The sequence below is a fragment of the Abramis brama genome, assembly GCF_963993115.1.
Source record: "Abramis brama genome assembly, chromosome: 10".
NCBI lineage: Eukaryota > Metazoa > Chordata > Actinopteri > Cypriniformes > Leuciscidae > Abramis > Abramis brama.
In genome coordinates, this window is record NC_139972.1 from 36883187 (window position 1) to 36895766 (window position 12580).

Below are 12580 nucleotides of genomic sequence, written 5' to 3' on the forward strand. Positions count from 1 at the left end.
GAACTACAAGGATGTTTGATGTCTGCAACCGGAAGCACTTCTGTGGACATTACAACTCCTAAAGCCCCAAAGGACATGGATTGTGCCACTGGAATTTTTATGATCTGTCATGTGTTTTTGTTATCTTTCATGTCAGGTATTCTAACAAAACAAAACAAAAACTTACAAATAAGAGCCTACTCTATAATAAAAGTTACCTTTTCAAATGTTTTCATTTAATATTAATACTTTTACTTAAAACCATTGAAAGCCAATCAGATTCACCTGACTTCGAAAGCTTACGCATTAAAGCGACATCTCTGCATCGCGCGATTAGAATAAACAGATCGTTACCGTTATATGTAGGCCTATAGCGTTCTTGTTTTGAACAGGTCTAGGACATTCAGTTGTTGCTTCGTTAAACGCAACTAATCACATACTTTATAATACAATCATGTAAAAGATTATGTTTTGTCAGGTAACCTAAAGTGTGCTTTATATAACATATTTATGAACTGGTTTTATTATCATTATATCATTTATTTTAACTGAATCAATTTGGATCAGATCAGATAGAAATACCTGACAACTGCACATTTATCACAGTAGCCTAGATTCATAGTAAAAAAAAAAAAAAAGTTCTATAAATAATTACCAAGACAACATATGCGAAATGACAGGAGGAATGAAGAGGGAAACATACCCCAGAAACCAAAAATAGAAACACTAGATGAACTTCAGCATTACGTAGCCAGCTAAAGCCCCACCGCAGTCCACATTACCGACAGGCGCATGAAACATTACAAGAAGCATATATTCAATTAATGTCCATGCAGTCAGACCAAAAATAATAATAATAATAATGAAAAAGTTGACTTTACTAAGTAGCTAATCCATTGCATTTGAAAAAAAAAAAAAAAATCAATAAGCATTATTAATAGATAAATCCTAGTGCTTGGAACATGCATACATCTAAACTCCATCTGAGAGCTGGTAAACATGAGTCACGCATCACGTTACACTGATCACATCATCCGCTACATTGAATACACAGAGGAAACTTTGAAAAACAAGGCAGATAAGCTAGCAAATTTATGTTGTCGCATTTACCCAGCGAGATCTTGACACGGATAACTCAATCTGTCAACGGGGGAGAGTTTTTGTAAGTAGGGACTCTCTGGAGCTGACCGAAGCGCTGCTGCTGAACACATTTGACTGGCTTGCAACAATCATGTCCATTCACTGTGGTATGGCAGGAATGTGTGTGTGCCCGACCCGCTAGCCAACATGCGTTCCTGGGTCCTAGCGCCAGTTAAGAACATAAGTGCGTGCGTGCACATTATATTTCCCCGGGGGGAAATAAAGATTAAAAAAATTAAATAATATATTGTCATATTCATTAATATTTATTTAACAGAAACACTTAGAATATATACAAACCTAGATTGTCTACATTGGCAATATGTTTAATCTGCCCTACATTAAAACATTATTATTATTTTTTAATGATAAAATATTAATTTTAAATATTACAGTATAAACACTGTTATGCAAAGAATAAGATGTTCAACACTGTTGTTTTAATCAGATACTTTTTTGTGCACAAAACATTTGGAACTTCTGTCATATTTAGACTCACAGAAATCAAGAATCAGTGTATGAATCTCAACAACCATGACATGATTCATGCTGCAATGCATGCTGGGAACCATGGATGAGTTTTATAGTATGGTAGCTCCCAGAATGCATTTCAGCATGAAGCATGTCACAGTTGTTGAGATTCATACACTGATTCTTGATGTCTGTGTGTGTTTAAATAGTAGTAGTTCAAAATGTTTTGTGCACAAAAAAAGTATCTGATTATGGTATCTTATTAAAGTATCAGTGTTTATACTACAATTTTTAAAAAGCATTTAATGAATTAACACACTTTTGATCAGTGATTACTCTTGGGAATGGTTGAGATCTATGACCCTGATTATTAAATGATGATTATTAAAGCTAAAAACTCAAGGGTCAAATGACCAATTAAAGCAAACGCTGATCACCTTAATGGTAACTATTGTTACTATAATGGTATACTGGTTTTGCTGTTTAACCCTCCTCTGATCTGTCTCCTCTGAACGAGATCTGTTAACGTTCTGGTGGGATTTAAAGGGTTTCTGTTGTCTGAGTTTTGTGGGTCACCATTGTGCTGAAGAGTAGAGCCTGTGCTTCAATATATCAAACAAACTGTATCTATAATATTTACAGTGGGTATAACAAGAATTCACACTCCTGTTAAAATGTAAGTGTTTTGAGAGAGAGAATCATGTCAGATCTTCAATGTACAGTAATATTGAAACCAACAAAATTCATGCAACAAGCACATATACACTTTTAAGTGCTTAAGATGTTAAGTTCACTTAAAAAAATTGTGTGAAATTGCAGTATATTCCAGGTAATTCATTGCATTACTTTCACAGTAATTTCACAGTACTTCTCTTGTTTTTAACTGCACTCTCAAAAAAATACTGTAAACAAACAATACCATGTTGAATTTCTACAGTACATATGTACCCAAGGTACCCAGCATGCAATGTAGCATAGATAGGTTATGCTGTATAGGTTTTTTTTATACTTCTTGGTTTTATCTGTGCTGCTGAACTCATTTTTGGCTCACTTTTAGCAGTTTGTGTTGTTGGTTCACCATTTTTGTGTTTGTAGTAGTGATGTATTGATGTCTGTGCCTCATTAAGTCAAGCTTATAAGAAAAAAAGTCTTGTGTTGCAAGATGATGTCACACCTTTCAAAGACAGATGTTTCACTTATTGTGAAAGATCATTGTTTTAACAAATGTTTTCATTTATCACACTTCTGACTTGGCTAGTTCAGAAATTTGAAAATTAATATGCATATGCAAGGTACAAGGCATAAATAGTTCTCACTTTCACAAAAATAGCTAACTGACAACTACTAAATGTTTTATAACTAGGCCTACCTGAATTAATCATGAATTACAGTAGGGATACATGTTAGTAAAGCATTTATTAACACATTGACTATTACTGTTTTATAAATGATGAATTAACTACACTGTAAAAAAATTGCTGTAGTTATGCAGCTGCTTGCCAGTAACTTACTGTAGATTTAAATTGATGTTATTTACTGGCAACAGTTTGTTCAAAGTTAAATGAACATTAAACATTAACAAGTCTTTGTCTTTACAGAATAAAACTATAAAATAACAACCTAATGCAAAGCATTCTGGGAACCAGAAATCTTCATCAACCTTTTTCTGTTTTTTTTCCTTCAGATTTTGGTTCCCAGAATGCTTTGCATGAGGCTGTTATTTTAGTTTTATTCTCTAAAGATAAAGACTTGTTAATGTTTAGTGTTCATTTAACTTTGAACAAACTGTTGCCAGTAAATAACATCAATTTAAATCTACAGTAAGTTACTGGCAAGCAGCTGCCAGTAATACTGTAATTTCTACAGATTTTTTTTTACAGTGTATTTACTAATGCTTGGCTAATGTTTCATAGCATGCAGTTATTATAAAGTGTTACCGAAATATTTAGTTTCAAGTAATCATATTAAGCAGAGATCCAAACCGTCAAAGATACCCAAGATACACTGAGCATTGTGCATAAGTGTGTAAAGATTACACCCTTAAGCAGCAGAATTGGCTGTCTAATCTGTCGAGCGGAAAAGATACTAAAGAGTATTCCGCAAATGTGAAGGTGTGTAAAAAAAAATCGATGCATCATGAACATTTTTATAAAGCAAAATCAAATACTATTTTACACAAGGTAAGGCACTCTCAAGACAAATGTTTGCCATCTACATTGTTCTAAAAGATTGTAGAAAAGGCAGAAAAAGGGGGAAAACATCATAAAAAGTAATTAAAAAGTGTTTTCCTCTAGTAGTAGTAATACTGTATCACATATCTTTCCTCCACTTTTTAAAACTTCTAGAAAAGGTGTCCTACCTCTTTAGTTGCTCCTCTGTTACTTCTAGTATTGTTGCTGCTGCTGTGTTCAATAGTAATAATACAAAGAGGCTACTTTGGGTGTTCGATAATTGTCCTTAAAATGTGAAAAGTTTTTTCGACTGGAACTACTCAGAAATTCATGTTTTGTGTGCGAGCATTTATGATGTTGAAATGGCACAAAATATGTAGCCTCAGTGCATGTGTCTTGACATGCTAGTCCAAGCCTTTACACACACGCTCTGCCCAGACATGCTAGTTCAGCAAACTCCAAAGGCCTTGGAATGGGAACAAGGGAGTGTGAGAAACAGATGTGGGTTGAGGTAGGTAAAATCTGAGACATAAATACAGACAGACACAGACAAAGGAACAGAGACAAGAATGTCAGAGATTCAAACATCCTTTAATATATAAAAAAATACAGAAATTAAGCTTGGACACATTTACTGAAGTTTAATTGGAACAATAGTTTACCCGCTCCACTTTAGTGGTCATACATAAATACACACACATTGTTTTCACATTGGTTGTCATATAAAAATGATTTATGAAAGTGACCTTTTGATATGAATAGATAAGCAAATGATGGTTTGGCTGATTGATAACTACCTAAAATGTCCTCAAAAGTCAGTTTTGGACATGTTTCATGTTGACATTTGTAAACATTTGGCCTTCACAACATGTTTAATGGGGACTTTCCATAGACCTAATGATTTGTACCTATACTGTATAAGTTGTATATTATATGAAGAGTTCAGATGCAAAAACCTCTAAGTGCCATCTGAAATTTTCTTCTAGAATGATCATTTTTATGAAGCTCGTATAAGTAATTTCAAATGGCAATGAAAATGACCTATTAATTGCCATTTAAGTGAAATTACTGAACTTAAATAAACAAGCTTGATAAAAATGATCATTCTAGAAGAAAATTTCAGATGGCACTTAGAGGTTTTTGCATCTGAACTCTTCATTTATACACTTACCCTATACCTCTAAACCTACCAATCACAGAAAACCTTCATTTTTACATTTTCAAAAAAAAAAATCACTTGATCGATTTAATAAGCTGTTTTTCTCATGGGGACCAAACAAAGGACACAAGGACAAGGATTTCGGATATTGCCATCTTTGTGGGGACATTTTGTACAAACTTGGAATGTCTGAAATTAAGTAAGCAACCATGAAATACCTTATCTCAAAACTCTGGCCCATGAAAAACTTCTCTTACAACAAATTACAGTATTAATTACAGCAAAGCAAAAAAAAACTATATTAGTCTTTGAAATATGCTCAATAAAATGGAATGCTATTCAAAAAATAACGTCAATAATAACATAACATAAAGACTGACACGTTTTACTGTCAAATAACACAAGGCGATCCCAGGCAAACTAAACATGTCTCACTATTTTTCTCTCAGTGGCCATTTTTAGCTGTCCCAGAATTCAATGGGCTCCCACCCTTGACCATAATTACACATCACTCCTTGGGTTTATGCATGGGCGTTCCACATTATTTGGTCTTGTGGATGTTTTTGCCTCTTTATTTGCCAAACTGCAAACAAAAGAAGAAAATGCAGTCTTCAGAATTTGCTGCATTATGTCAGTTGTGTATAATCCACAGTCTAATTATAATTGTAAATGAAACAAGGATAACAGATCTGTGTTATTTGAGGGAAAATGCATTGATTGTATTCTCAAATACAGCTTAAATATATTTGCTTATCAATAATACAAATATTTTTCTTCTATGTCAGGTGAATATAATTCAGAATATCCTGAATGTACTTCGCAAAAACAACTTTTCAAGGACAGTAATATTCAGCAATATTAAATTTCCTGGCCTTGAATCCTAGATTAACAGCCTCGTCCTTGCACACTGTCAGCTATAATAAAGTGCTGTAAAAGAGTACACCAAAAAATACAATAAAAGATTTTGTATTTTCTCACCAAATGGGTTAATGTATTAGGTGATGGTAAAAGCATTCTTTGGAATCATGTTGAAATCATGTGGTTATATTTCTGATATGCTTTATCTGTTATACTTTTTAGCAAAAAAGACATCAGAAACAAATATTTTGCCACATTCTTCCATCTTAATGAAACCCTCGGCAGACAGTTTTCACAGCGTGTCGGACATGTCGCTATACTGTTCTTAGTTCAGTGTGATACTTCAAGTAAACACGAAGCTTACATATTGTACACACTTTATTTGGTGCACAGCGAGGTGTCACATATCCACCATTACCAACAACCACACAAAACAGAACCCAGCGCATGCGTTATCCTTTTCACACCCGGAAGCCCGAAGTGAATAGTGTAGAAGGGAAATAACATGTTAACAATCCATATACTTTAAACAAAACAAAAACAAAGAAACTATGAATAAAAATGTTATATATTAAAGAAACCATATATAACAAAGGCCACAGTTACCACAACAAGTCAGTTGTTGCATATGCAGTTGAAAGTGTTCAGTCTTTTCAAATGTACTTTCCACAGTCCTTCACTAAGTGCTTTCGATAACACCAGAGCAGACGCTCCATTTTTGGTAAGACAGTCAGCGACAGCGAGTTGAGTTTATGTGTCCAACCAGAGTACGTTCTTTATCTTTTTACTCTGTATGAGGTCCTTTATGCTGCTTATTTCCAGTCGAAGTCGTTTCTCAGTGACCTGTTTTGTTGACTTAAGGGAATCAAAGTGGTTATCCGTCACACAGACCAACGGAGGAGTATTCAGCTCAGCATTTCCAGTTGTGAGCTCAGAAAAGAGGGTAGCTAGAACAATAACATTGTCTATCTGACAGGGCCAGAGTTTCCCCTGCCAGAGTACTCCTCACCATACATCTAATTCTCTTATTGCCAACAGAGAGGATAAAACTTCCCTTCTCCTCCCATGAGACCAATCAATGTTCCCCCTTGTGTTCCCCCATCAGGGAGACTTCCAAGCATCACTGAAAAAGATCAAGTTCAGAGCAATACTGTTTCCCAAACGCTGAAACCTGAGAGTCACTTTTTTAGATTTAAGCTTTCTAATGACCGTATTTGTCTCGTGAATAGACTGGACTGTAGCATCTTTTATGTTTGATACTAAGCTGCTTGCATCAAACATAATGTCTGGTTTGTTTTGCAACCCACAGAATCTGTCCTATTTTTGACCAAAGCTGCTCTTTTTCAGTCTCATTAAAGGGGTCCTATTATGCCCTTACGAAGTCTTGATTTTGGCTTTGGGGTGTTCTCAAATATATTTTCATGCTTGATTGTTCAAAAAACACATTCTTTTTCACATACTTTACATTATTGCAGCTCCTCTCTCCCCAGTCTGGTTGAGCGCATCGTTTTCGATGAAGCCTCTCCTAGGAAAGGATTGGCAGTGCTTTGCGCATGTTCGGGAAATGTCCCGCCTCAAATGTAAATATTAATGATGCCATCAAACCATTTCGAGCTTGATTCAGACACTGACAATGTGAACGAACAAGAGGATTGGCTGAACAGATTTCAAGCATGGACTTTGCAAGCATGGATTTCACAGGACGTTTCAGAGTGGTATGTTTTTTCTTATAGATATGATGTTATCCACCATTTAATCACATTTGTCGGAAAAGTATGTTAATACAAACAGTAATCAGTCACAAAATCATGGATTGGTGGTGGGGCAGCGATCAGTCTTACAAAAGCAAGAGCTTACAAAAGCTCAAGTAAACACCACATCAATACTGTAATGTTAGTTAACAGGCTAGCGGAGGCAAAGCTTTGCCCTTCATTTACATCATAGCAACTACATAAAGCTTATAACTGGAACTGTTAATAGACAGCACAACTACAAATAATAAGACATACTTACAAGTTGTGATCCATAAACAACAGATTGTTTTGACAAAATGGGAATGCATATGGCTACGTTCATCAGGAGAAGCTTTTGTGCGTACACTGCTTTAAAAAAAATTCCATTAAAACAGCAATATGCCGTAGAAAAAAAATGCATTCTGGGTAATATTTGTCATTTTCGAGAAAGTAGCCTACAGGAATATACTGTGAATAAACAGCGCTCAAAGTCGACACTCAGAGGCTGTGTTACAAATCACACCCTATACCCTCATTCACTATTCCCTACATTAGTTCACTAATATATTCCACTTGACTGAGTGAACAATTTCAAAGTTAATTCAGTCACTGATGAACACCTGCTGTTAACAAGCAAAATCACTGAAGGAAAGAGGAACAAGAAGAACAGAAAAAAAGATTAAATCAACTGAAGATGAAATACATTAAATCTCCGAAGATCTAAGCAGAGGAGGATACAGCATTACCAGCTTCACTTATTACTTATAATTACACATTATAACAAATGTGTCTTAAAAACACAGTTACAGCAGCATAATAAAAACTATTGGTAAAGTCAAGGGTCAAGAGTCCAAGCAAACACTGATCACCATAATGGCAACATCAAATGAAACAAAACAACATCCAAACCTCTGTTTTCTCAGTAGGAATTTCTGTAGACGTAAGTGAAGCTGGTAATGCAATTTTTTTGGAGTTGTTTAATCCTCCTCTGCGGAGATCTTGAGAGATTTAATGTCTTCTGTGGCTGAAGTCAGTTGTAGTTCTTGTGTTTCGCTTTTTTATCTTCTTGTTGTTCCTCTGTTCTTCAGTGATTCTGCTTGTTAACATCAGGTGTTCATCACTAATGCTCAATCATCAGTTAATTAATCACTGAATTATATCATTAACTTCAACACTGCTTCAGTGTTACTCCAACACTCTGTAGTGTGGACACACAAGTGTTCATTTAAAACTGAAGATTTTGCAGATTTTGCAACTGAACTGAGCTGGGCCCGGTTTCCCAAAGCGTTCTTATCTCTAAGTAGTTCTTAACCTATTCCTTAACCTCTCTCTTAACCTTATGGCACGATTCCCGAAACGTTCGTTCGCTAAGTATATCTTCTGTAAGTCACACTTTCGTAAGGTTGGTCTGGACCACTCTTAGCTTTACCTTATCACTGTTGCAGGTCTATATGAATATAATTCTGAAGTTTTAATACACCCAGACAGTATTAAATTAGGCTAATTCAAGTGTTTTCATGCAAAGAATAAAATTGTCATTATACTGATTGTTGTTAGATTTTTAATTATATTATTATACAATATTATTAATTTAATTAAAACGCTCTTTTAAAGGCCAGTGAAAGCATAAGCTACTGTCAGTTAAGTCCTATTCGGACGCTAATATTGTTTCTCATGGGCTCGTCCGGTATTTTAAACATTTACAGGGGTAAGTCGGTGATTTTAGTGCCGTCCGAATCCATAATATCAGTGTTTTTCTCACCCAACCCGCGTAAAAATCCCTGGCCAAATTAGTACCTTCTGTTTTTTGACAAAGAGGTCGTGTGGTAATTTAATTGCCGTCTGAATCCACATCTCTGAGTTTACAAGGGATTCAAAATTCACGGTTTAAATCCTTTTTGATCACTGCCGAGCTCCATACGCAAGATGTAAACTTTTATTACTGAAATGCTGGAAAGTATTTACAAGAACAATATTTCATCGCAGCTCCACCTCAGCGAACAAAAATGGGAAAGAGAAGAAGGCACGTAAATTTTTGAAAAGGTTATTGTGGCAGCAATATATGTTACTATTTTAAAATATGTAGGCTAGGCTATTATAGTTTGGATTATTTTTTATAATATCCAATACTCATAATAAATTGCAATTTCAACTATTTCTGAAGTGCTTCATTTATAAAGATCACTGCTTTCTCACATAAACAGCCCCTGCACGAGAGAATAATTGATTCTCGAGCCATCGATATCAAACAATTCAGCACCATCGCCACGGACAGCGCCGGGTAACGTCGCACGTAAGAAGGTACACTGTTAGACCTTACCGGGTTTTTTTACAGTAAAATACTGGCAACACTGTTGCCAGTAAAATACTGTTAATTGTACAGTTCTTTACTGTAATCTAGTTTGTTTCTGTAAAAATGCACTAAATTATAGTTAACTAATTACACTTGCAGAAACCGACTGCCTTAAATTGACCAACTGTCATTTAAATGTATTAACTAAAATTTATAATGCATTAATAATGTGAGCAAAGTATTACTGTGAACTTCTTTCATTTGAGACCACTAAAAAACTATTGTACATAAAAAGATTTTCACTGGATCAGCAACTACACAGTCACCGCCTGTTAAATAAAGCAACATGCAGCAAATCATCAATGTTTGTAGATCTTCTCCTGGACTGAAGCACAGGCTCTACTCTTCAGCACAATGGTGACCCCAAAAAAATAATTTTACAGTAAACTATTGCCAGTATAAACCTGTTTTATAACTTACAGTTTATTACTGTTAAAATACATTTTGTGGGTGTGTCTTTTTTATCTTACACAGTTAACCCTTTCAACCCCTCAGGGAAATCCACACTACGAGTAAAAAGTAACGATGCAGTGAGATAATTAAGGGAATATGTAAGTGATTGTAAGCAGAATCACTGAAGAAAAGAGAAACACAAGAACAGAAAAGAGAGAAACACAATAACTACGACTGACTTCCAGCCATTACACATTATTACACTTATTATTAACCAGGGCCCGGTTTCCCGATAACGCTCACTCTTAGCCTGCTAAGAAGACTCGAAAGATATATCTTACCAAATTTGTTTATTTTCCTAAGTGTGTTCCCCGAACTATACCTTAGAAAGCTGCTTAAGATATACCTTCTTAAGTGCGACGTGACCCGGCGCTGTCCGTGGCCATGGTGCTGAATTGTTTGAAATCGATGGCTCGAGAATCAATTATTCTCTCGTGCAGGGGCTGTTTATGTGAAAAAGCGGTCATCTTTATAAAAGAAGCACTTCAGAAATAGTTGAAATTGCAATTTATTATGATTATTGGATATTATAAAAAATAATCCAAACTATAATAGCCTATAATAGCCTAGCCTACATATTTTAAAATTGTAACATATAGCCTATTGCTGCCACAATAACCTTTTCAAAAATTTACGTGCCGCCTTTTCTTTCCCATTTTTGTTCGCTGAGGTGGAGCTGCGATGAAATATTGTTCTTGTGTAAATACTTTCCAGCATTTCAGTAATAAAAGTTTACATCTTGCGTACGGTGCTCGGCAGTGATCAAAAAGGATTTAAACCGTGAATTTTGAATCTCTTGTAAACTCAGAGATGTGGATTCAGACGGCAATTAAATTACCACACGACCTGTTTGTCAAAAAACAGAAGGTACTAATTTGGCCAGGGATTTTTACGCGGATTGGGTGAGAAAAACACTGATATTATGGATTCGGACGGCACTAAAATCACCGACTTACCCCTGTAAATGTTTAAAATACCGGACGAGCCCATGAGAAACAATATTAGCGTCCGAATAGGACTTAACTGACAGTAGCCTATGCTTTCACTGGCCTTTAAAAGAGCGTTTTAATTCAATTAATAATATTGTATAATAATATAATTAAAAATCTAACAACAATCAGTGTAATGACAATTTTATTCTTTGCATGAAAACACTTGAATTAGCCTAATTTAATACTGTCTGGGTGTATTAAAACTTAAGAATTATATTCATTTAGACCTGAACAACGCTAAGAGAGAGCTACGAATGGTCCAGACCAACCTTACGAAAGTGTGACTTACAAAAGATATACTTAGCGTACGAACGTTTCGGGAACCGTCCCATAAGGTTAAGAGAGAGGTTAAGGAATAGGTTAAGAACTACTTAGAGATAAGAACGCTTTGGGAAACCGGGCCCAGTATGACTTTATTTCTGTCATACAGAAGTTGTTATTGAGATGTTTAATTGAAAATGTTTGGTTTGAAGTTACCGTTATAGAGATAAGTGCTTGCTTTAGTTGGGATGCTGATGCTAAAACATTAGTTTTTCTTTTGCTGCTTGAGCTGTGTTTTTGCAAGTCACACTTGTGCACACACAGTTTATGAATGACAAAATCATCATATTGCTTGTTCATTCACTAAGGAATTCATTCTCACTTATTCAGAGTTTAATCCTCAATCAAAAGTGTTACATTACCACCACTGTGAAAACGCAGCAATAAGATACAATGACTCTTTTTTTTTTTTTAACACATGATGCATAACCAGAGAAACAGAGCTACACTGTATTTTAGAAACACCGAGATATCACAATTTAGCACATGAATCTCAACAATGGTGGCAATATTTATTTTTTATTATTATTATTATTCATGCCGCAGTGCATGCTGGGAGTTTTATATTATCCTGGAACCCGGCATGCATTGCGACATGAAACTTTTCACCATTGTTGAGATTCATATGCTGATTGTTGATGTCTGTGTGTGTCTCAGTCAAGCAGGAGTAAAATAAAATTGAATGCACTATATGATTACAATATTCTTCAGAAGACCTGATTACAGAAATATTGATTTCATTTTGTAGATTCACAGATATATGCTAAATATGAGAACTATAATTTCAATGACTATATACAGGAAAAATCTGAAAATCAGGCATGTCCAGGATGATTGTGACATCATCACAAAAAAATAAAAACACCTGATCATCTTCCTCTTGACTTTTTCTTTCCATAACAAATGTGTTTTATAAACTCACCGTTACAGCAGTCAGAGGGAGATGAATG

General features: G+C 35.1%; 1 protein-coding gene across 2 annotated transcripts in view; it reads right to left on the minus strand.

Moving 5' to 3' along the window:
* Nucleotides 1-1233, minus strand: part of amotl1 (angiomotin like 1) — a 29991-nt gene extending 28758 nt beyond the window's left edge. Inside the window, exon 1 of one of the 2 annotated variants that reach the window (XM_084126884.1) lies at nucleotides 1090-1233. The gene's annotated coding sequence lies outside the window, so the exon portion shown is untranslated. The remainder of the gene's footprint in view (nucleotides 1-1089) is intronic. The other variant, XM_084126885.1, reaches the window with a different exon arrangement.
* Nucleotides 1234-12580: the final 11347 nt, after the last annotated feature.